The 26,968-nt window shown below is 39.0% G+C and overlaps 1 protein-coding gene and 1 long non-coding RNA gene across 2 annotated transcripts in view; both read left to right on the top strand.

Annotated features, from left to right (window-relative positions):
* The first annotated feature begins 719 nt into the window (after positions 1-719).
* LOC120559609 lies at positions 720-2,171 on the top strand. Its single transcript, XR_005639334.1, has 3 exons — positions 720-785; positions 860-929; positions 2,077-2,171. It is a non-coding gene; the product is annotated as an uncharacterized LOC120559609 (long non-coding RNA).
* A 119-nt stretch (positions 2,172-2,290) lies between these two features.
* Positions 2,291-26,968, top strand: part of LOC120559237 — a 353,225-nt gene continuing 328,547 nt past the window's right edge. Inside the window, exons 1-3 of the mRNA XM_039800800.1 lie at positions 2,291-2,427; positions 2,555-2,767; positions 3,448-3,702. The gene's annotated coding sequence lies outside the window, so the exon portion shown is untranslated. The remainder of the gene's footprint in view (positions 2,428-2,554; positions 2,768-3,447; positions 3,703-26,968) is intronic.

The following is a 26,968-nucleotide window of genomic DNA, read 5'->3' as shown; positions in this document are numbered from 1 at the left end:
GCTCAACCAGCTCCTTCTTGTTATGGTTCAAGTTGCAGGTTGTAGCCGTTTTTTTTTGTTGGTTTGTTTAGGAGCCGGTTGGAGCTTTACACAGAACGCGTTTCTACAGTGTGTTCAGGGAAGCGATAGTGAGGATAGTTAAGGATATAATGACTTAATGAAAAATTTCTTAAAAACGCGAGCGTCACATCACTTAGAGCATCTTTAACCTTGTTAATGTAAAATAAATATTACTCACTGGCTCTGTCCACTCCACACAAAATGACTCTAGCGAGGTGGTGCCATGCTGCCACTAGATGATAGAAATGATTTTGCTACCATGCCTCTGCTACAAATCCTGTCAAATACGTTTTGTATTATGCAGAGCTAAAGTGTCCAGCTGGTCATCTTTCCTTCGTCTGGTATTAGAATAGAGAGGACATGAGGAAGGACACCTTGTTTTAACTAGTCCAGTTTTATCCCTGAGAAATCCTGTGGTGCTTTGAATTGGATTACCAATCTCTATCAGTGTGTGAGTCGTATCACTGTATCATTATGCAAATTGATGCACGTCTATCTGAGGTAACACTATAACATACACTTTTAGATATGGGCATCCATTAAAATACCCAGTTACATCAAAAAAACTCACACTTCTGTCCAATCAGACAGTCACCAACTTCATGCATATTGATAATGTTAAACTTAACTTGACTTCCTTCCTCTTAGCAGCCTGACTTCTGTCTTCTGCTTGCCGTACTGACCCCAGAGGAGTATTATCTTTCAAGACGACATCTCTCTCTGTTGTAAGCTGATTTTTTTTTTATTGATGTGATTGCTATTTCTTGCAGACATTATTTACCTGTTTGTTGTCCTGCAGATGAGAGGAGCAGCTATGAGTTTAACTGCAGCAGTGAGGGGATTTGTTTTCTTCCTTCTCTCTGTATCAGGTAATGTATATCAACATTTACACTGTAGGACATATAGTATGATTATTTAGAGTTTAACAAAGTTATGAATAGAAAAAAAAATTTAATTCCTAAACCATCACCTTTTCTAGATGTAATGTGTGGTGTGATGTAAACCATTAAAACACATTCACTTCTGTTTCTTTGTTGCATCTCGTTGTAAGTAATGTTCCCTTTTAGATGTTTTCGTGTATCATTGCATTTATCACTCAGTGGTTTTATTGGGGTGAGAACTATTGTCATCAGATTGCTTACATATTTGTGTTCCCTGCATCCTTTAACCTAAATATTTATGTGGGGGGGAAAAAAAAAAACTACACAAAAAAGCAAACATTCAGCTAGTGACTGTCCACATTTTTAGATTTTAGCATTTCGATTTTTAGTGGCATGTATCATTGCACAGTAAGGGTAGGGCTGTTTCAATTAACTGTATAACTGGAGCTGTTAGTGGTTCATCTGAAGGATTCAGTCATTTACTGTAAATCTAAAAATGTCTATGTCCATTTTTGAGAGAACAAGATAACTTATATTAAGAGCTCAAAAATAGGAACCAAACTTCCCCAATCATTATGTAACTTGCAGATGGTGGTCTGATGTTTCGCTTTTCTGTATGGTTAACAGTAATCTGCCTTTAATGATTTCTAAATATATAATATCCAGAAGCAGCTGAGTCTCAATGTGTGCTCATGAGTCTGTGTCCTAATCTCAGTGCTACTCTGACCAAAGAGTGAACGAAGAAGAAACAAAACTGGGAGAAATAACATTAATAATAATAATAATAATAATAATAATAATAATAATAATAATAATAATAATAATAATAATAATAATAATAATAATAATATGGAGTTCCTTAAAGCTGCATTACCATTCATTACTAAGCAACACTTTACTGCCTTTGTGCTTTTCCATATTTCAGTTCACTGTGGTTTAATACAGAAATTACATAAGTCATACTTTTTTATGTACTTTTAAACTCATGGTATTATTAACATAAGATACCATACGAGAGAAACATTTCAGTTTTAGTGCCAAGTAGTTTTGGTCAAAATATTTATCATCTGGGAAGTTTTCATATCGAAGAACCTCCTGAGTCTGATTGTGCTTCCTGATGTGCTCTGTGTTACAGTGATACAGGGTCAGGATTACTGGGGAGTGACTTACACCTCTACTCAGATCTGTGCCTTCAAGAGATCAACCGTGGACATACCGTGCACCTACAGATACCCATACACAGAAAGTCATCAAACTACAGAAGTTCGAAAACGATTCTGGTTTAGTAAAAGGAGTAATAATGCACCTGATGATCTGAAAAGAGATCCAGACTACACAGGTCGTGTGGAGTATTTCTTTCATAACGACGACTGCACTCTGAGAATCAGAGACCTGAGAGAGAGTGACTCTGCTGAGTACAAGTTCAGGTTCATAACAAACCGTGGTGGTTTCACTGGTTCACCTGGAGTCACTCTGTCTGTTACAGGTAATATTTTCATTGGAATATTTTGTCCACTTGTTTTTCTTGTGAATCTTTTGTCTGTCTGTTTGTATGCATGTACTGAAATGGTTTAGTTTGAAATGACATTTCTAATCTATCTGGACAGTTCCAGACCTCCAGGTGCAGGTGACAAGATCATGGACCCAGGGAGAGCTGAGGTGTCACAGCAGCTGTAATGTACCTGATAATCCTTCATATGTCTGGTTCAATAATGGACAGAAAATGGATGGAGAAACATCTTCTTCTCTCAGAGTCTCTGTTGAAGATAACAACAGCTATTCCTGTGCTGTTACAGGATATGAAGATTACCGCTCTCCTCCAGTGTGTGAGTTTACTCCAGTGTCACTAATAAAAGAGCAAACTTAGAAAACTATAGATTTTAATGTGAGAAACTCAAGACATTATGTGTAATATTTGAATTTAAAACTTATATTCTCATTACACTTTTGGATTAACTAGAATATGATTTCAACGTGTAAATTTTCTCCTCACCAAATGACCCACTGTATTTCTGTATAGTGACTTTTTATTGTTTATAATGAAATGTGTCTTTATACATTTTCTCCTCCAGATGGTCCAAAGCTTCCCTCTGTGTCAGTGAGTCCCTCTGCTGAGATAGTGGAGGGCAGTTCAGTGACTCTGACCTGTAGCAGTGATGCTAACCCAGCAGCTAAATACACCTGGTACAAGAAGAATGTAGAAAAACCTCTCAGTGAAAGACCACAGCTCGTCTTCAGCTCCATCCAGTCCTCTGACTCTGGACAGTATTACTGTACAGCTGAGAACGAGCTGGGGACGAAGACGTCTCAATACAAATCTATTGATGTGAAATGTTAGTGAAACGGTTCATTTAATAACAGCAAATTGATTCACACACTCACACACACACACACACACACACACACACACACACACACACACACACACACACACACACACACACACACACACACACATTACACCACATTGTATGATTAAAGTTTGTTTTCATATTATCTTCTCCAGATGCTCCAAAGGTTGGTCCCCTGTCTCTGACTCCCACTGGGGAGATCAGAGAGAACAGGAGAGTGACTCTGACCTGTAGCAGTGATGCTAACCCAGCAGCTACTTATACCTGGTACAAGGATGGTAAACCTCTCTATAAAAAGACACAGATTGTCTTCAGCTCCATCCAGTCCTCTGACTCTGGACGTTATTACTGTACAGCTGAGAACAAGTTGGGGAGGAGGACATCTGAATCCATCTCTATTGATGTGAAATGTGAGTAAAACAGCTCCATTTTAAAAAGCAACATTCAGCTAGTGACTGTCTGAATTTGTAGGAGTACTTTGCTGATCATTCCTGCTTTTATTCAGCTCAGTCTGCTTCACATTGACAGCTGTAGGTCACTGAACATCAGTGGATGAGGAAAAGGTCGTTTTTAGTCGCTGTTGGCATCAGTTTGACTTCTCAGAACAAAACTACAATATGATTTGTCATCATTTTAATGTTTTCACACATCTCCCCACACCCTTTTACCAGAACATTTAATTGGTGTGTATCATTGTACAGTAGTAGTGCAGTTTTTATTACCTGTATAACTGGAGATGTTAGTGATTAATCTGAAGGATTCAGTCATGTAACAGTTAATCTTTCTGTCTATTAAGAGTTCACAAATAGGAACCAAACTGTACCACATCATTCTGTTAGTTAACAGACAGTGTGAGGTGTTGCTTCTCTGTATGGTTAACAGTAATCTGCCTTTAGTGATCTAAATATAACACACAGTAGCAACCAAATGTCAGTATGTACTCACTCATCTGCTCTACACTGTTCATGATACAAATGATTTTCCATAAAGGAATATATATTTTTTTCATTTAATGTGTCTTTACACCTTGTGTCCCACAGATGCTCCAAAGCTTCCCTCTGTGTCAGTGAGTCCCTCTGCTGAGATAGTGGAGGGCAGTTCAGTGACTCTGACCTGTAGCAGTGATGCTAACCCAGCAGCTACTTATACCTGGTTGAAGAGCAATGTAAAGCTCAGACCTCCCATTGAAGAACAACAGCTGGTCCTCACGTCCATTCAGTCCTCTCACTCTGGACAATATACATGTAGAGCTAGGAACAGGCTGGGGTCTAACACATCCAAACCCATTTCTATTGAAGTGAAATGTGAGTGAAACCACTTTATTTAAATAATGGTAAACAGTTTAATTTTAGTTAAGTTAAGTCGATACATAATTCTTCCAGATGTTCAAAAGCAAGGCAATCAGTTTCAAACATATTTTTTGGATATTTCATTTTATAGCACATTCAAATGTAAGGTACTCATTGCTTGTTACCCCGTCCCCACACACAACACAACACACACAAACATGTTGCAGCAACTCCAGTCTGGTTGAGGAAAAGGAGAAAAGAAATGATATAAAATCACATCTCTGTTTACTCCACTGTGTCTCAAACCAAGTGTCAAACCTTCAAAATAACACAGTGTATAGAATGTAGAAACAGCAATATCAGCTGCTCAGTCCACCACTTTGGTCCTAATGAATATAGCTTAAAAAGTGATTCATCTGTTGTCATGACATTTTCTAAAAAGCCTTACAGAGCTGCACAAATTACAGGGGTCTGTTATATTCTGTCACTTGTTCAACATCTGTTAGAACTAATGACCACTTATTGCCTACCTATGTTTTCTCCTCCAGATGGACCAAATCTTCCCTCTGTGTCAGTGAGTCCCTCTGGTGAAATCGAGCAGGGCAGTTCAGTGACTCTGACCTGTCAAAGTAATGCTTATCCAGCAGCTAACTACACCTGGTACAAGAAGAATGGAAATCCAGAACTTCAACCTCTCAGTGAAAATACACCTCTTGTCTTCAGCTCCATCCAGTCCTCTGACTCTGGACAGTATTATTGTACAGCTGAGAACGAGCTGGGGGGGACATCTAGATCCATCTCTATTGATGTGAAATGTGAGTGAAATGCCTAATTCAGCTGATGACTGCCCTTTAAGGCTTGCTTTGCTGACCACATCTGCTGTTTCTGTAGTTATAATCCTGGTTGGCAGCAGGACTGTGGTTTAGGGCTGTCAAACCCATGTTTTATTATCATATTAATAGTTATATGTATGTGTTATTTGTTTCTGTATTCAGTGTTTGCTTTTAATGTTTAATATGTTCACATATACACCAACAACCAAGGCAAAGTCCTTGTAATAAGTACTTACTGGGCAATGAATTATTTTCTGATTTTGATATTTTAAAATCAATATATTTTGATACATGTCTTTCAAAGCTTCCCTCTGGTGGGAGAGTGGAGGGAGTTCAGTCAATCTGACCTGTAGCTGGCAAATCCAAAATCTTCCTTTCAAAATGAATCTGTAAAGAGTTCACATTTCAGCTGAAGCCTGCAATCTGGTCAGAAAATAGGTTCTTAAAGGACATGAGGATAACTCATTCACAGTGGGTTTACTCTGTGTCACTAAAAGTGTCCAACATTTGCTCTAGGTACATTTACACCATATCACACATTACACATTCAAATGAACGTATGCTGGAATATCCTGTGAATGAAGGAAGAGAAGTTAACACAGCAGAGGAGAGAAAGACTCTCAGTGTTTCATGTAAGTCTTAATTCATTTTGTTTTATGAAGATGACAGCAGGTGGCAATACAACTGATCTTTTCTTATCATTCCATGTGTCAAATCTTCCAGACTCTGTCAGGGACACTTCAGTGATCATCAGTCCCACTGATCCAGTGTCAGTGGGCAGCGTGGTGAACCTGACTTGCTCCTGCAGAGGAAACCCTCCTGTTGTCAACTTTGTCTGGTTCGTAATCAGCGATGGCAGACTGGATCTGATCAAAGCCGATACACAGGTTTATCGCTTTAATGTGACCAACGGTGATCGAGGCAGATTGTACTTTTGTGGATGCAGAAATGGTCTGGACATTCAACTATCAACAGGATGTCAGTTGATGTTTGAAGGTAACCGCAGGAATTATGGTTTGAGACGTTTTATAAAATGTCCCATTAAAGTAGAAGGTGACCATGCTGTTGTGTTGCAGGTGAACAGGTTGATGTTGAAGTTATATTGAAGATCCTGGGAGTCATAATGCTTGTCAGTACATTGGTCATCTTTGAGTGGTGAGACACACTTTTCTGTGATATGATCATTTGCAGGTACACACTAATTGGTCTAATTTAAACGTGGGTTGGCTGTATAAGACATATCTTTATTATTACATCATAAACAAAAACATTCTTCTTTTTTCTCACAGCTGGTTCAGATCAAGATGCTCCACAGAACCAGTGAAGGTAAGCCACCTGTCATATGAGGCAGTAGTTCCCAGGTTTGGACCCAAAATGCAGGAGGACAATAGAAGATAACGGAGAGTTGAATAATTTAATAACCAAAAATAAACTTACAATCTAAGTAAGCAGGTGATTATCAAAAACATCTGAAAGCAGGAAAAAAAAACAGAAACAGGAGAATAAAGTACTATAGGCACAGGCTGAACTTCTTCTTGACATACGAGCTGCCACCAGACAAAGTGAGCACACAGACCAAATACACAAGGCAACACGAGAGACAGGTGACATGAGGCAGATGAACAGGTGAAACACATTAGGGACTAATCCGAGTCAACAGGAAAAAAGCTAGACAGAGACACAGAAAACTACAAAATAACACAGGAAGTAAAGCGTGCAAAGATGTACATGGATGTATCTAGGAGAACAAAACAGAGAGCACAGACGGGCAAAACATAACCATGAACAAAAGAACGAGAACAATACAGCAAAACAGGAAACGCTGAACAAATAACGGAAACATTAGCACACAGGAACTGAATTAACAAATTACTTAACAATATAAAATAGGAAATATCACAACTGAAAACCACAAAAATGACACCACCAGATAAGGAGAGTTGCTTCGTTATTGGTCAACTTATCTGTCTGCAGGTAGGAGAAACCTTTAAATAGTCTCCACCTACAGCAGTAACACCAGACCACAATGCAATGACTTTTTTTGATAAATCATAAATGAATGTTCAATATTGATTTTGAATGAAAACAAAGAAAAAGCTAATTATGACACTTGACATTGCAGACTGGGGAAGTTAGCAACTAGCTAATGAACAAACGGAGCATTTAGCAGCTAAAATAACAGCTAATATTGTCCTGGCAGAGCATCAGACCACATAGGTAGTTTGTTTCTACCCTCTGATTCTCAAAATCGGGGTACAGGTACCCTGAGGGGTACTTTGGAGTGTAGGCTAAAAGTACCCCTGATACATGAGATTTAAAAAAATATATTTAATTAAAAAGATATCGCTCATGCATAATTCCTAAAATAATTATACTATAACAAATAATGAATTTAGATTGGATTTTAAACATTTGAAATGTACAATTCAAGTGTTTTTCAGGTAAGTTGTTGGCACAGGTCTGTATTACCTCTTTATACAGGCTTGTTTTCCTACTAAAAATGTTTTGCACTGGAGGAAAGTTTTTAAACCCTTGTTAACGTTGTCACAGTTTAGTTAGGTTTAGGCACAAAAACTATGCAGTTGTGATTTGGGTTAAAATCACCACATTTGTGACAGTATTTTGCTTTAAAATGTTGTACGGACATGACAAAATTATGGGAATGCATTATGTCAATAAGGGTATAAAAGTACATGGCCCTGTGTGTGTGTGTGTGTGTGTGTGTGTGTGTGTGTGTGTTTAAAGATTTTTTTAATTAATTTAAGTGACCAAGTTGTATAAAAATGACATTTTGCAAATGTTTATCTTTACATTAACTGAGACTGAGCTGCAGTAAATCCACTGCAGAGCACTAACACCTCTGTCTCTGTGTCGTTTCCTTTCCACAGGACACAGGAGAAGCAGTTTATGTCAACAGTGCAGTTGAGTTACATCCATCTTGAGCCAGAAGGAGATGAAGAAGCTGTTATGTTCAACATACTGTATTGTCAATGCTGCATTTATTAGTCTTAGGTCGTTTTCACACCTGTAGTTGGTTTTCTTTGGTCCGAATCAGTTGGTGAGTTTGTACACTTGGAGCAATTTGCCCTCGGTTTGGTTTTGTTTCACACCTGTAAAAATCCAAGCGTACCAAAATGCGCCATTACAAATCACGCAAGGACATCCACTCCTCTTATTGGTCAGATGTGTCTGGGGGCGGTAGAGTTTCGATTCTCTGCCCGAGCCCGAGCCCGAGCCCGAGCCCGACCCGAGCCCGAGCCCGAGCCCGAGCCGAGCCCGACCCGAGCCCGACCCGAGCCCGACCCGAGCCCGTTATTTTCCGCCACTATCCTCGGGCCGGGCCGGACCCTTGATCAAGCATTTGTGTTTTTTTTAATCATTACTTTAGCCTAATTGGGTGGGAGAAAGCTATGCCATAATCAGAACTATTATCTATTTAGGCCAAAGTAACAAATGTGTCCAAAAAGTTACACTGTATTGTACTGTATTGTGGAGCTTATGTGCAACATGGAGCTTGAGGTTGTAAAGAAAAAAAGAAAAACGGGAGAATTACCTTTGAGCAAGTTTGGAGGAAAGTCGGAGGTATGGAACCATTTTAAACAAGTCGTGGGCAGTGACAACATATGTGTCAGCTTTGTTGAGTGCATTAAGTGCGGCACGCTGTTCGCCTATGACAGCTGATAAAACGGAGAAGTGGATGATGAAGAGACACATGAAGCAGGCTCCCCGTGGCAGAAAAGATGATAGTCAGCCTTCAACGTCCTCTTTTGTTAGTTCTCCAAGCATAGGCTACCCCTGAGGGCGAGGCAAGCGGGCAATTCCTCACAGAGAAATACGTTGAGTTTTTACGTTTCTTCATTCAGATCCATTTGCGATCCCTTCCATTCTGAATAAACAAACAGCGCAGTTTACATGCTTTGCTCCTGTTGCATTATTCAATAAGATCATTTTAAACAGATTTCTGCAGTTCAAACAACTCTGAATTGTAGATGAGAACGTCAGTTATAACGGCCCACGGATTAAAAAAAGTGTCGGGTTGAAATCGGGCTCGGGCTCATAATTCCAGTTAATGTGTCTGGCCGGGCTCGGACACAACGTGCACGGGCTCGGGCAGGGTCGGGCTTGATTTTTTGGGCCCGAACGAAGCTCTAGGGGGCGGGAGCAAGAAAGTAAATACAGGAAGGTCCTATGTTCTGGCCTAGTGCATACTGTATTTCTTGCATATCCATGGTCAAACCAGCTCATTTCATTAAAATGATCAGACATTGTTTAGCGAGAGACATTACTATGTCTGCTCTGGTCACCGAGACTTCGCTGTGCTCTGCTGGCGTCTGTCTCCAATTTTAGCGGCAGCTGGTTTGACCACGGAGATACGAGTGATGGACGGCAAGCTTGGCCACAGTCTATTTCTTTGAGAGAAACGCTGCAAGCTGCTACAGTTTGCTGCTCTGCTGCATCACAGATTGCTAAACACACTTAACTAAAGGAGACATTAGCTCAGACTGGAGGAGTATATATAGTTGGAGTGGTTCGAGTACGGATCACGTTCTCACCACAAACAAACCGCTCCAGAGTTTGATTGAAAGTCTACCAAGACCACCTCTTCAAGCAGGTATCGGTACGCTTGTTTGGTCCGGTTTTGGTGCGCACCCGAGTGCGAATGCCGCGTTCTCACCTGCCCTGACGAACCGCACTAGCGGGACAAACAAACTCTAGTGCAATTCATCCGAACTAAACGAGGCAGGTGTGACAACGCCCTTAGTGTGCCACTTGCAATAAAGTGTAGATTTTCTCTAAATACTCAATGGTATTAATTCTTAAAGGCTTGAATAATATTTTAGTATTTTTTCCGCTCTCTCTTTGTTAAAGGCATACTATGCAACTTTTCCAGCTTCGGGCCCCCTACAGGTTGTCTCATTGGAACTGCAGCTAAGCAGCTGTTAGCTGCAGTTCCAATGAGACAACCTGTAGGGGGACCGAAGTTGGAAAAGTTGCATAGTATGCCTTTAAAATCAACATAAAAAGTAAAAGCATTGAAGTTGAACTGTATCACAGCACCAGCTTTTTTCTTTTGTCATTAAGACACCAAAATATGCTTAAACCATGTGTAAATTGAATTGCTTAACTGGTGTTTCCATTGGATGTATGTAAAGTGTGTTGAAGGAAATAAAAATGGTTTGAAAAAGACAGAAAATGAAGGATTAATATTTGAACTCAGATTGAGTGCGAAGAAGCTTTTCACAGAGCAGAAAGTGTTCAGGAGGAAAGCATATATGTATCTGTTTAGATGAGGGCTGATATAATGGGTCGTTTTACAGTGTAGAAGTCAGTAAGAACATTGCAGTAAATTATACAAAGTTCATACTTTCAACTGTTCAAATAGGTCATTATTATTGTGAGTCATGTTAAGTATATATGAAGGCTAGCAACGAGTCGTGTCATTTGAAACCTAAAGTTTTTAAGATATTGTAATATCTGATGTACTTACTCACAGGATAGGAGCAGTCGCAAACTGTTTTAGTCATGGGGGTCATGTGATATCTAGCAGTTCTGCCACCAAATGAAGTGAACTACAATTATTTCAAGGAAAGTCCTCTTTCTTTCATCATTCATTTCACTCTGGAATCACAACTTCATTTTTTCTTATTTTTTAGCTGTGGGCTCATTTGGTAAGAAAACATTTTACTGAACTTTATATGTGACTGTTAAAGCCCAGCTCTGTGGATGTCTTTAATTGTTACTTAAAATACAAAAAAACTGAACTGTGGTTGTATGGGGCACGTTTCCAGCATTTAGTTGAAATAGGGAAGTTGCTTCTAAAGACATTGAATGCTTTGTAAAAACTATGTTAAGTCTCAGTTAAGACAACTGAAAATGAACAGGGAGCCAGTTTCTGTCTGTGAATATGCTGACCGACAACATATTACTGACCATCGTCTTTGTTTCAGGTGAGCTGTGTGTTACTTGAACAATCTTAATTTAGAAAGAAAAGCAGAAAGAGGAGAGCAGATCGTTAGTTATTTTGTTCACGTTCTGACTGTAAAGCGAAATGTTTTATGAGGAAATTGTTAAAAAGACAGTGAAGAAAGACCAGCATGCAACATACTGCTGCTTTGTTTATCATGATTTATTTCCTCCTACAAATTTCTTTCACATTTTGTAAATTGCGAAACTGATTTTACAGGTACTTGCGCTACTTGTTTGAATCCAGCTGGCCTATTCATTACTACACCAAAGAACATGGAAGCACTGAGTGGATCTTGTCTGTTAATCCCATGTCACTTTAGTGCTAAACTAGATCAGGAATTCAAATAGCACAAGAACAACCTTCGGAGTGTGGATTAAAAATTACTCCAGATTTGGCATCAAAAGAAATGTTATTTTCAACAGTAGTGGGGCATTTACCACCTATCAAAGGAGTAGTACTGGAGACCTGAGTCAGAAACAATGCACCACCTTGTTTTCCAGTTTAATGACAGTCAGGTTCCAAATGTTCTAATAACTGAAACCTGCTGCGAATAAATGTTCCGTATTACATATTACAATCTACATAAGTCATATTTTTAGCATTAATATTTAAAAGACTGCATCTTCATTTCAACAGACTTCAAAAAGGGAAGTGTCTTGGTATAACATACAATGCCTTCATTGTCATTGCACCTTTACAACTAAATTTCCTTTGCAGCTCCTGAAATGGTACTGTTACACTCATGGTTTCGACCCAGAACACAGAGACAACCCCATGAAACTCAGATTTCAGTTCAAAAGGTGTTTTTAATGGACAGTCTGTACTTAGCAGAAGAAAGAAGGCAGAGCCAGGGCTGGATAGATAGAGGACATAATCTCCATTCTTTTTCTATTACCTGTCACAACATAAGTCAGGACCAGGCTAGCTGCACATAATAAATCTCCATGGTCATTTATCTGCCTCTGCTTTCGTGAAACCAATTCAAGGATTCAGTCATCCAGGATAACTGGGTGATATCCCGGCTTAATCAACTATCTAGGTTTTGTTAAAAAGCCCCCTGAGCTTCAAAAGCAGTATTTCTTGTTCTTTATTTTGCTTCACTTTTTCTCCTTTAATGTAGTCTTTGTGGGTGCTTCTGTAGACACTTAAGTGTTTTCAGGAGCCTCTTTGTTTTGGTCCCATTCGGCAAAGGTTTTGGGTTAAATAGGTTATGTTACTCCCTGAGTTCCCCTAGACATTGCACAAAGATCATAGCAGCTCTTAAAAGTTAATGAGGGACTGAATAAATGTGCATTTTAAAGCATATTTATTAACAACAATGAATATCTGCCCTTTCTGGTGTTCCTAACAAACTTATCATTAAATACATTTTAAATGTTCCCTCTTTGTCTAGAAACTTGACTGTTTTTTTTATATAGCCCAATATCAAATATTTACCTCACAGGGTTTTACAATCTGTACAGAACACAATACCCACTGTCCTCATAATGCATACGAGGATGTTGAGGAACTTCAGGTGTTGTCAAACAGGAAGTGTGCGTGTGTCAGACCATAACTGGTAAGTCCAAGTTCATTTTTAGTTTAGGTTTATATATATACTGGTTGTTACCTTGATGATATCTAACTAGGTATTTACTGATATCATGTATGTTAATGATAGAAAGAGGAAGGAGGTGGGGGGTGAGGTGAGGACTGTTAACATCTGTCCTCTGCTTACTGAGCACAGAGGAAAGTTGTCCATCAAGACCACATCTCTCTCGCCCTCTCTCTCTTATTTATCGATGTGACCGGTTTATTTGAGCACAATATTGACCCGGTGATGTTTTACTGTCTCTGAATCCAGATAGACGAGAGGAGCAGCTATGAGTTTAACAGCAGCGGCCAGTGGATTTGTTGTCTTCCTTCTGTCCGTGCCAGGTACTGTACTAACTACATTTACATTGTGGATCATTCCGCACACTCATTTTAAAGCATATTCCAGTGGGTTTGTATTTATTTTTTATCTGAGACTTGAAGTGTGATATTATGCATACCTTTCTTTTTAAACCATACACCCATACTCATTCTGTTTCTTGAGAACTAGACATTGAGTGTCCGTTTAAATCCCAGTTGTCTGTAATGTCACATGGTTAGCACACAGTGGTTTTTAATATGGCAAAATCTGAGGTACTCAGATTTTCACACTTGCGTCTTTTTGTATTCTTTTACCTGAACATTGTAAAAAGTTATATACAGTTTAAGACGGTAAGAGTAGTGGGAAGGAATTGCGATCAAATCTGAGATGCACCGGGATAAACTCTACCGACAAAATCTTGGCTTCCTACAGTACCATACCGTGAAGTTAATGTTATGGAAAAGTATCTACATCAAAGGTTAACTACTGTTTTTTTTTCAACCTATTTTCCTATGTTTTTGTGTCTAAGTGACTGATGGGAACAACAATCTTTGACATTGTCCAGTATTAAGCAAGATCGCTGCAGCGGCAAAACAAGCTACAATGTAAGTTAATAGGGCAATTGTCCTGCTGGTATTTACCTTCACATAAGTGCTGTTTTGCCACTAACAGGCTCAGATTAATATTCTGTGTCTGACAACATTATGGAAAGGATCCCTTCAGAGATAGACCTTTAAAACCTCTTTGAGACCTTTCTGTTTAACCAGAAACAGCTCTGAAGTCAGGTCTAAACCCACCAGACTCCACTTAAAAAAGCAATACTTTTAGCGTGTATAGAGCCAACATATTTCCACATGTAAATCGGTAAACTATGTTTATTTCAACCAAAATTAGAGTTGTGATGGATGGAAAAGTGGAAAAAAAACCAAACGGCTTTTCATAGTTTTATTTGGTTTCTGTCGACTTTGAATGAAGTGTATTTTACGACGCTAAAATTACTGTTTATTTACACGGAGTCTGCTGGGTTTAGCAAATGCAATTTTGCAGATGTTTTTATGTTTTAATAATGTTGTCAGATATTTAGACTATTAATATGAGCCTCTAAGTGACAAAACGAGCACTTTTGTGAAGGTAAATACAAGCTGGACAACTGCCCTATTAACTTACATTGTAGCTTGTTTCACCGCTGCCGACTGCAGCGACCTTGCCTAATACTGGACCAATGTCACTTAGACACAAAAACACAGGAAAATAAGTTCCAGGTTGAAAAAAGCGGTTGTTACCCTTTAAGCAAATATCAGTAATTTTTTTTATCCAAGGAACGGTCAAAATCAAGGGCCAGTGGTGGATCTAAAACATTTTACATGGGGTGGCAAAGGGGGGGCAAGAGATCTTGGCAGAGTGGCAGGGGTAGACGGTACATGGGAATCCCTATATGTGAATGGCTTTAACCAAACAAAAATACTTGTAATACTTTTCAGAGCCATATTCCTCAGCCTCTAACAAAACCAATTCTTCCTTTAAGAAGTCATTGTTTGATGGGTTTAAAGCTTGTATGCCCCTCATTATCTTGCTGCTAGTTTTTCCTCATCTCCTTCACTTATTTCCTTTTCTCCTTCTGTGGTCTTCTCCTGCTCTGACCCTCCATGATCTCTCCAATTTACTGCCTTCTCCTTCATTTCCCTCATTCTCTTCATCCTGTGTACTTCTATTGAATTTTCTTAGCAAAAAAGCTGGCAATAACCCCACCTTTAGCCTTCCTTTTCATGTTTAGGCTCCAGCCAATTTCTTCAGCAACTCTGGCCTGCAAAAGTCGATCTGTGAAAAGCTGTGGTTATTCTTGTATTACATTACACTGTAGGGCCCTGTAGCTAATAAGTAGCTTATGACAAATATAAAATCAGAAAATATGTATCACATGCACACAACAGTTATGTTTAGACTAGGCTACTTAATCCTATTGTATTTGTTATTTCCCCAGTTGTAACCTGGTTTTATTTGTGCAGCCTTATTGCTGTGACATGTGAGAGTAAGTGGATTTTATAGGACTGCTTAGCTAATCAAAAAAAAATTATCATCTCCCAACTGGCACTGTATTGTGTGTTGTAACGTAAAGTCAGCGAAACGGCGACCATCAGTAAACGTTATGGATACAAACAAGATTTTATATTTTATATTAAGCTGTTCTTACTAAAATCAAAACTAATCAAAGGGCAGAGTGCTCTTATAAATCACAAGGGAGCGATTTGACTTTTGGCTAACGTAATAGACTCACTGTTTTTGCTAATGCTGAATCGTCTTTAGCATACAATACATTAATTACAAATGTAACATCAAGTTAAATGTGTGTTTAAACTTCACCTGGGGAAACTGACTTCACCTTCAGAGGCTCTGGGGCAGCTCAGTCTCTCCACCCGGGTGGCAGGGCCACCGCACCGCAGCAGACTCGCTGTGTGTGAGCCAGACTGAGCGAACGCCGCTCGCACGTTTAAATCAGGGACGTAGCTAAGTATTTGAGGGGCAGGGGGCTAATGATACATTTAAAATTAAAAATGAAATTGTTCACTTTTGGTAAATGTATTGTTTAGTTCACTGTTTTGAGAAGCTTGTGGACATAGTAGCGGGTTGTTTTTACAAATTCAGTTTTTGGATCACCAAAGTTAGGGGGGCAGCTGGGGGGGCAAGGCTCTAGAGTGGGGGGGCACCTGCCCCCCCCTTGCCCCCCTGTAGATCCGCCCCTGTCAAGGGCAACTAGAGTTTGTTAAAGGTGCAATGGAGCTTAAAGGTAACTAAAGTCACTCATTGACCTCCAATGAGACAATGATTCCTGCTAATTCATTGGTTGTTCTGCTTTCTATGTTTTGAGTGACTGCACCGCAGTAGCAGGATGCATTAGCACTTAGCAGTACGTTAAATGTATGTTAAAAAAGACAATACAGCAGTCATGTCAAATTACAAATTATGTTTCCGCTCATACTGGTGGAAAACAACTGTGGTGATGTTGATGCCGAACAGAGAATTTGAGTGTCAAATCAAAGGAAGGGCCCATTCGTATCTGTTGTGTGATATAGTGTGATATTTCTATTGTTATGGTGAGTCAACAGTAATTTGCCTTTTTATTATCTCCATAATAACTATGCATACACCTCACTGTTGTTCTTCCTCTGACACTCATTCGCAGCCTGACCACAACGTAAACACATTGGACACAAACCAAACAAGCACAAACTCTCCAACAGTTATCTCTCTCTTATCTATTCAGTTTTCAGTTCAGGTCCAGTACATTCCTGTTCTTTCACCACATTTTCAGACTCTTTGATTAACTGTAAAAAGCATGTGTACATTTCCCATTACTCCTTTGTACTGTAAATTCAAACAATGGTTTACTAAGCAAACACTTATGCTTAGTAACACATTTGCTTAATGTAAAATAACAACATATGGAATGGAAATTGATTTATTTGAAACAGGGACAATGCACAAATAAACATTAAACTGGTTAAACAAGAGAATATGTCTTGGGCCAGGTTATAGCAACAATTGCTAATTCTCACCTGTAGTCCCTGGGCAGGTATGACAAATTTAAAAAACAATTAACATAAGAGTCCTAAAACTTTTTGTATTGCCCTTTTCAACAGAAGTTGAAAAAAGGAAGTAAACTTGCAAATAAACACAATGCAGAACAAGTCTGTTTTTGCCGCTGCATTTATTTAGATTTTTCTTTCATCTATAATGCTAATTGTGAGTCTGACACTGTTATAGAAGTGCAAAGCAGTACTCTTTTAAGCTACAAGTTTTACAAATGGAGTGTAGTGCCTCGACCAATTATAAGAACACAGCATTAAAACTTGCTGTCTCTCCTAAATAAAAATGTGTCTGAGCAAAAGGACTTTAACTAAGCAACAATGTACCGTACTGAGATACAAGCGAGCAAAATGCTGCTTTTCACACTGAGAATATATCTCATGTTATTATGGTCAAATTATTACTAGTTAAGTTAAACACTAAAGGACAAATGTTTAAACATTGTGCCTAAAAGAGCCTCTCAACCATTTCTTTACTTAAAGGTGCCCTGCCACACATATTTCATTACTTTGTGGTAATATCTGAAGTTCTACCATGGACTCTGTAACATTTTTTGTGGAAAAATTAAGATAAGATAGACTTTATTAATCCCACACTGGGGAAATCCCTGCCTTGTTTACCTTGTTTCAAGCCATTCTATCGTGGGTTAGAAAGCCTGCAGGAAGACTCAGCTCGATTTGTGCCAGTTCTCATTAATATTCAATGAGCTAGTCTCCTTTACTCTGATTGGCTAACAGCTAGCCAATGAGAGCCTGGCTATCAGCATCCTTTACCCAGCGGAACTGGGCGAGTTCATGAATAGTAATGAGCTCATGCAACACCACGTCAGACTGACCAGCTTTTGTAATTGGCCTGATTTCTCCACTTATTTCTTTTAAGTGGCTAGAGCTGACAGAGCAAAAATCTTGCTGAAACAGATTTTAATAAAGTCCAGGGGAACATATTTTGATATACGGTTGATTGTGATTATATCATCTGGATTGTGAGTTTATAATCTTAAATACTTTGATAATCAAAAGTTTAATTAAAGCAGTTTTTTTAGTGACTAGACTTTTAATGTATGTGTTTCTAGTAACCATGACTTTTTGTGCTTTTTTTGGCATATTCAGCTCTCCAGATGGGGGTGAACAAAGTAACAGTCAGTCAGTCTGGTACTGAGGCAGAGCTGAGTTGTAATAGCAGCTGCAGCAAACCTTCTTATGTCTGGATCAAGAATGGACAGAAAGTTCCTGAAGAAGCTTCTTCTTATACAGCCTATTTGAATCCTGGAGACAGCATCGCCTGCGCTTTGAAGGGACAAGAGAAATACCACACTCCTTTGAGTTCCCTTCACTGTGTCATCAACCAAACCTTTACCCAATGTCAATCAATTCTGGGAATTCAAACGTTATGCAGAAATTAGTCATTTATGTTTGAACATCCACTGTTAAACTTGTCCTGATCTTTTAAACACAGATGTGTGTTTTTTCGCTTCCAGATGCTCCAAAGGTTCCCTCTGTGTCAGTGAGTCCCTCTGCTGAGATAGTGGAGGGCAGTTCAGTGAATCTGACCTGTAGCAGTGATGCTAACATAGTAGCTAATTATACCTGGTACAAGGAGATTCCCAATCAAAACGAAAAACCTCTCAGTGAAGGACCACTGCTCAACTTCAGCTCCATCCAGTCCTCTGACTCTGGACAGTATTACTGTGCAGCTGAGAACGAGCTTGGGAGGAGGACATCTGAATACTTCCTTATTAATGTAAAATGTGAGTAAAACAGCTTAGTGAAAAATGTACTAAATGTTTATTTTTTTAAGCAGTCTGTAGTAGATGTTTAAGGGTCAGTTTTAGTCACTATCTGTCACTGTTGTCACACAAGTTGGGCCATAATTATATAAATATATGTGGCACTAAAGCAAACCTTCTCTTCATAGTTAATTTATGTTACCACATCTCCTCCAGATGGTCCAAAGCTTCCCTCTGTGTCAGTGAGTCCCTCTGCTGAGATAGTGGAGGGCAGTTCAGTGACTCTGACCTGTAGCAGTGATGCTAACCCAGCAGCTAACTACACCTGGTACAAGGGGAACCAAACACTTGCTCAAGGGCCAGGAGGTATTCATCGTTTCACCTTCATCAGCTCTAAGGACAGAGGGAACTACTACTGCAAGTCTGAGAATCAATATGGACGGATCAACTCTACATCTCTATTTATAGATGTCCAGTGTAAGTAGTGAAGTGTAAATCCAACAGCTTTAGTCAACAAGTTACTTCAATGAACACAATCTATGTGGTGGTCTCCAAAAATGTAAATTCCTAGCAGGCACATTCCTTCCCAAACTGAGGAGAAATAATATTTTGTCCACAATGTGAGAAGATTTTGGGTCACTTTATTTTTTTGTGGTGCATGTGGGAGGCCACTAAGACTGTAGAGGACATCTGATTCATGTACATGTCTATTAGTGGCTACTTTAGCCTGCCAGCTAGCTTTGATGTGACAAGATTCAACATTCCTTTATTTGTCTTTTTATGTTCCACACAAAAACCAAATTGTGTTTCACACATGCAGTAGACAATAAATAAATAAATAAATAGGTACAAGACAGAAGACTTTAAAATGATAAGCTCCTGTCTCATGAAGCAGGATTTATAAAGTAGGTGGAATATAATCACCACAATACTTGTGTTGCTCCTCCAGCTGGTGGCGGTCCATGCCTAAATAAAAAAATTATAATTAGTCCCTCTTTTCTCCTCCAGATGGTCCAAAGCTTCCCTCTGTGTCAGTGAGTCCCTCTGCTGAGATAGTGGAGGGCAGTTCAGTGACTCTGGCCTGTAGCAGTGATGCTAACCCAGCAGCTAACTACACCTGGGACAAGGGGAACCAAACACTTGCTCAAGGGCCAGGAGGTATTCATCGTTTCACCTTCATCAGCTCCAAGGACAGAGGGAACTACTACTGCAAGTCTGAGAATCAATATGGAAGGATCAACTCTACATCTCTATTTATAGATGTCCTGTGTAAGTAGTGAAGTGTAAATCCAACAGCTTTAGTCAACAAGTTACTTTAATGAACACAATCAATGTGGTGGTCTCCTTTTCAGAGATGTGCTCTCCTTTCAGAGATTCTCTGTCTGTAAGCTTTCAGGACATTTTAGGAGTTAAAGGGGCGCTGTGCCGTTTTGGCAATTTCTTCGCTGTTTTCTCACTTTTTTGGGGGGGGCTTTTCCCTGTATTTTTGAAAGTGGATAGACATGAAAGGGGGAGAGAGATGGGGGAGGACACGCAGAAAAGGGCAGCAGGTTGGATTCAAACCCTGCGCCACTGCAGGACTCAGCTAACATGGGGCGAACGCTCTTACTGGGTGAGCTAGAGGCTGCACCTTCTGTTATCTCACTTTTTGCTCACAAGTTTCTCTATAGAGCTCCCCCTACAGCTTCAGAATAGATATTTGGCAACACTGTCGTAAAAGCTCGTTGGCAACTCTCTCCTCTCTCATCTTTTCCCTCTGGTCATGTGCATTTGTTTTCATAGAAGCCGGCGAATGCACGGAGCCATGTCTGCTGAGGTAGACAGCTAGTAAGCCCGTAACAGACAGCGATCATGATAAAAACCTTTACAGACAATAGCAAACATCCTGAGGTCACAATAACAAGAAATACAAACATTAGAGTTTATCCCAAAGATACGACTAAGTGAATTTATTTTACAGTTTTTCACGATCGCTATGACAATTTTTTCAATACTTTTAACAACTTTCCTGAACTCTTAACGCACCAACACACCTACAACACACGTTTGGCAAAACAGTTAATTTCATGCTCAAAATCACACATTGTAAACTAAACTCCAACACTGATTTTCAAAATACAATAATTCACTAACACAATACACTATGTTTACCAAAACAATGCAATCATGTCTCAAAATCAAATACTTCTTCCACAACACTAACACATGTTCTCTCCCAACAGGAACATTTAGTCAATCATAGCACAATGTCATACAAAACACTAACATCCCATGGAATTACAGAAACTGCATTATTTTATATGATTTTATTCATCTGTTTTTATTTTTATTTATGTGTCAGTCAGGTCTGCCCTTATACAACAGACACAAGTGATTGTATTGATCATATTGCACTGTAGTTTGTGTTGAAGCCTCTCTACATTTTTGTTTTGTTGGGTTTAGTACATTTTTTTTGAAGATTATTTTTTGGGCTTTTCTACCTTTATTTGACAGGACAGCTAGTTGAGAAAGGGGAGAGAGAGAGGGGGAAGACATGCAGGAAATCGTCACAAGTCAGATTTGAACTCTGGACCTCTGCGTCGAGGCACAAACCTCCAAGTATATGTGCGCCTGCTCTACCTGCTCACCAATTTGTTTCTTTTGCTGCAGAGATTCAATACAAAAAATGATTGACCCATCTCAGAGTAGCTTTATAGAATGTACGGTTTATGAAAAAAAGGAGACAGAGGCAGAATTGTCCTGGTACTCCTCTTCCTCTCCCTTGTGAAGGCATTTTTCTTATTTTCTGTGTTCATCTACAGTATATTGTTCAAATAGGTCCTCTTTTACTGTACTACCATATGATCATGTGATTGAAAGAACCTCAACACCTGAGTGTGTTTCCTAGAAGGGAATCAGCTGTGATTGATCTATAACTTCAATCAGCTGTTTCTCAATAAATGCATGTATAAAATGCAGGGGATATATTTGTGTTTCAATTTACAATATGATCAGCTGTTCACTTTGACTTTAGCCTATAAGTTAGGTTTAGAACATGATGTTATCTGTTCTGACATACAGTGTGAAAGCATTTGTAAATTTGGCAGTAAAGATCCATTGTTTTGGTTTTGGTGGAGCTTCTGTGTAAAAGAAGTTCAAGCATTTTAAATTTGTGTTAACTGTATGCATTTTGTGTCAAAGCAACAACAAATGTGTTAATTGTATAGCCTACACAGACGGATGTTGTGCTAACTGTGTTAAGAGTTTAGGAAAGTTGTTAAAAGTATTGAAAAAAGTGTCATAGTGATCGTAAAAAACTGTAATACATCTCTTTCAAAGCTTCCCTCTGGTGGGATAGTGGAGGGAGTTCAGTCAATCTGACCTATAGCTGGCGAATCCAAAATCTTCCTTGCAAAATGAATCTGTAAAGAGTTCACATTTCAGCTGAAGCCTGCAACCTGGTCAGAAAATAGGTTCTTAAAGGACATGAGGATAACTCATTACCAGTGGGTTTACTCTGTGTCACTAAAAGTGTCCAACATTTGCTCAAGGTAAATTTACGCCATATCACACATTACACATTAAAATGAACGTAAGCTGGAATATCCTGTGAATAAAGGAAGAAAGGTCAAGGCAGCAGAGGAGAGAGACTCTCAGTGTTTCATGTAAGACTTATTTCATTTTGTTTTATGAAGATGACAGCAGGTGGCAATACAACTGATCTTTTCTTATCATTCCATGTGTCAAATCTTCCAGACTCTGTCAGGGACACTTCAGTGATCATCAGTCCCACTGATCCAGTGTCAGTGGGCAGCGTGGTGAACCTGACTTGCTCCTGCAGAGGAAACCCTCCTGTTGTCAACTTTGTCTGGTTTGTAATCAGCGATGGCAGACTGGATCTGATCAAAGCCGATACACAGGTTTATCGCTTTAATGTGACCAACGGTGATCGAGGCAGATTGTACTTTTGTGGATGCAGAAATGGTCTGGACCTTCAACTATCAACAGGATGTCAGTTGATATTTGAAGGTAACCGCAGGAATTATGGTTTGAGACGTTTTATAAAATGTCCCATTAAAGTAGAAGGTGACCATGCTGTTGTGTTGCAGGTGAACAGGTTGATGTTGAAGTTATATTGAAGATCCTGGCAGTCATAATGCTTGTCAGTACATTGGTCATCTTTGAGTGGTGAGACACACTTGTCTGTGATATGATAATTTGGTACACACTAATTGGTCTAAATTAAATGTGGTGTGGCTGTATGAGAAAGATCTTTATTATTACAGCATAAACAAAAAAAATCTTCTTTTTTCTAACAGCTGGTTCAGATCAAGACGCTCCACAGACCCAGTGAAGGTAAGCCACCTGTAAAATAAACTTAAAATCTAAATAAGCATATGATTATCAAAAAATCTGAAGGAAGGGGAAAAAAAACAGAAACAGGAGAATAAAGTACTATAGGCACAGGCTGAACTTCTTGACATACGAGCTGCCACCAGACAAAGTGAGCACACAGACCAAATACCCCAAATACACAAGGCAACACGAGAGACAGGTGGCATGAGGCAGATGAACAGGTGAAACACATTAGAAACTAATCCGAGTCAACAGGAAACAAGCTAGACAAAGACACATGTAACAGAAAACTACAAAATAACACAGGAAGTAAAGCGTGCAAACATGCACATGGATGTAAAACAGAGAGCACAGACAGGGGGAAACATAACCATGAACGAAAAAACAAGAACAATACAGCAAAACAGGAAACATCAGCACACAGGAACTGAATTAACAAATTAGTTAACAATATAAAATAGGAAATATAACAACTGAAAACCACAAAAATGACACCACCAGATAAGGAGAGTTGCTTCGTTATCGATCAACTTATCTGTCTGCAGGTCTCAGAAGTAGGAGAAACCTTTAAATAGTCTCCACCTACAGCAGTAACACCAGACCACAATGCAATGACTTTTTTTTTGATAAATCATAAATGAATGTTCAATATTGATTTTGAATGAAAACAAAGAAAAAGCTAATTATGACACTTGACATTGCAGACTGGGGAAGTTAGCAACTAGCTAATGAACAAACGGAGCATTTAGCAGCTAAAATAACAGCTAATATTGTCCTGGCAGAGCATCAGACCACATAGGTAGTTTGTTTCTACCCTCTGATTCTCAAAATCGGGGTACTGGTACCCTGAGGGGTACTTTGGAGTGTAGGCTAAAAGTACCCCTGATACATGAGATTTAAAAAAAATATTTAATTAAAAAGATATCGCTCATGCATAATTCCTAAAATAATTATACTATAACAATGAATGAATTTAGATTGGATTTTAAACATTTGAAATGTACAATTCAAGTGTTTTTCAGTTAAGGTTGTTGGCACAGGTCTGTATTACCTCTTTATACAGGCTTGTTTTCCTACTAAAAATGTTTTGCACTGGAGGAAAGTTTTAAAACCCTTGTTAACGTTGTGGAATAGTCACAGTTTAGTTAGGTTTAGGCACAAAAACAATGCAGTTGTGATTTGGGTTAAAATCACCACATTTGTGACAGTATTTTGCTTTAAAATGTTGTACGGACATGACAAAATTATGGGACTGCATTATGTCAATAAGGGTATAAAAGTACATGGCCCTGTGTGTGTGCGTGTGTGTGTGTGTGTGTGTGTGTTTAAATATCTAATTTAAGTGACCAAGTTGTATAAAAATGACATTTTGCAAATCTTTATCTTTACATTAACTGAGACTGAGCTGCAGTAAATCCACTGCAGAGCACTAACACCTCTGTCTCTGTGTCGTTTCCTTTCCACAGGACACAGGAGAAGCAGTTTATGTCAACAGTGCAGTTGAGTTACATCCATCTTGAGCCAGAAGGAGATGAAGAAGCTGTTATGTTCAACATACTGTATTGACGATGCTGCATTTATTAGTCTTAGGTCGTTTTCACACCTGTAGTTTGTTTGTTTTGGTCCAAATCAGTTGGTGAGTTTGTAAACTTGGAGCAATTTGCACTCGGTTTGGTTTGGTTTGGTTTCACACCTGATAAAATCCAAGCGCACCAAAATGCGCCATTACAAATCACGCAAGAACGTCCACTCTTCTTATTGGTCGGATGTGTCTGGGGGCGGGAGCAAGAAAGTAAATACAGGAAGAAGGTCCTGTGTTCTGGCCTAGTGCATACTGTATTTCTTGCATATCTATGGTCAAACCAGCTCATTTCATGAAAATGATCAGACATTGTTTCGTGAGAGACGTTACTACGTCTGCTCTGGAGACTTCGCTCTGCTCTGGCGGCGTCCGTCTCCAATTTTAGCGGCAGCTGGTTTGACCACGGAGATACGAGTGACGGACAGCAAGCTTGGCCACAGTCTATTTCTGTGATAAAAACACTGCAAGCTGCTACAGTTTGCTGCTCTGCTGCATCACATATTGCTAAACACACTTAACTAAAGGAGACATAAGCTCAGACTGGAGGAGTATATATAGTTGGAGTGGTTCGAGTACGGATCACGTTCTCACCACAAACAAACCGCTCCAGACTTTTATTGAAAGTGTACCAAGACCACGTCTTCAAGCAAGTATCGGTACGCTTGTTTGGTCCGCTTTTGGTGCGCACCCGAGTGCGAATGCCGCGTTCTCACCTGCCCTGACGAACCGCACTAGCGGGACAAAAAAACTCTAGTGCAATTCATCCAAACTAAATGAGGCAGGTGTGAAAACGCCCTTAGTGTGCCACTTGCAATAAAGTGTAGATTTTCTCTAAATACTAAATGGTATTAATTCTTAAGGGCTTGAATAATATTTTTGTATTTTTTCTGCTCTCTCTTTGTTAAAGGCATACTATGCAACTTTTCCAGCTTCGGGCCCCCTACAGGTTGTCTCATTGGAACTGCAGCTAAGCAGCTGTTAGCTGCAGTTCCAATGAGACAACCTGTAGGGGGACCGAAGCTGGAAAAGTTGCATAGTATGCCTTTAAAATCAACATAAAAAGTAAAAGCATCTTCTTTAATCACTTATCTCAGGTTGAACTGTATCACAGCACCAGCTTTTTTCTTTTGTCATTAAGACACCAAAAGATGCTTAGACCGTGTGTAAAATGAATTGCTTAACTGGTGTTTCCATTGGATGCATGTCAAGTGTGTTGAATGAAATAAAAATGGTTTGAAAAAGACAGAAAATGAAGGGTTATTATTTGAACTCAGATTGAGTGTGAAGAAGCTTTTCACAGAGCAGAAAGTGTTCAGGAGGAAAGCATATATGTATCTGTTTAGATGAGGGCTGATATAATGGGTCGTTTTACAGTGCAGAAGTCAGTAAGAACATTGCAGTAAATTATACAAAGTTCATACTTTCAACTGTTCAAATAAGTCATTATTATTGTGAGTCATGTTAAGTATATATGAAGGCTAGCAACAAGTCGTGTCATTTGAAACCTTTGAAAGTTTTTAAGATGTTGTAATATCTGATGTACTTACTCACAGGATATGATCATGTTTTAGTCATGGGGGTCATGTGATATTTAGCAGTTCTGCCACCAAATGAAGTGAACTGCAATTATTTCAAGGAAAGTCCTCTTTCTTTCATCATTCATTTCACTCTGAAATCACAACTTAATTTTTTCTTATTTTTTAGCTGTGGGCTCATTTGGTAAGAAAACATTTTACTGAACGTTATATGTGACTGATAAAGCCCAGCTCTGTGGATGTCTTTAATTGTTACTTATAGTAAAAATAAAAAACTGAACTGTGGTTGTATGGGGCACGTTTCCGGCATGAAGTTGAAATAGGGAAGTTGCTTTAAAGACATTGAATGCTTTGTAAAAAATGAATAAGTATATGATTAAGACAACTGAAAATTAAGTGTTATGTGTTTGCAAATCCGGGGATCCAGTTTCTGTCTGTGAATATGCTGACCGACAACAGGTTACTGACCATCTTCTTTGTTTCAGGTGAGTTGTGTGTTACTTGAATCATTTACAATCTTCATTTACAAAAAAAAAGCAGAAAGAGGAGAGCAGATAGTTAGTTATTTTGTTCACTTTCTGACTATAAAGTGAAATTTTCAACAGTAGTGGAACATTTACCACCTATCAAAGGAGTATTACTGGAGACCTGACTCAGAAACAATGCGCCACCTTGTTTTCCAGTTTAATCACAAGTTACACTGACACTTCTTCAAAATTTAAAACGGGCCATTCACGGCAACAGCTTCTTGTAATTCTCTTCAAACAACAGTTCAAGGTAAGGTTTGGTTGTATTAGTAGGTTTATAATGCTGTTGCAGCTGTTGCTTAGACAGCAAACACCATGACCCATATCTTTATTGTGAAATGTTACAGAAACCAGCCTGTGATCAGTCAGGATGTTCCAAATGTTCCAATAACTGAAACCTGT

Source organism: Perca fluviatilis, chromosome 1 (assembly GCF_010015445.1).
Source record: "Perca fluviatilis chromosome 1, GENO_Pfluv_1.0, whole genome shotgun sequence".
In the NCBI taxonomy this organism is placed as follows: Eukaryota; Metazoa; Chordata; class Actinopteri; order Perciformes; family Percidae; genus Perca; species Perca fluviatilis.
This window is presented reverse-complemented; position numbering and strand designations above follow the sequence as displayed.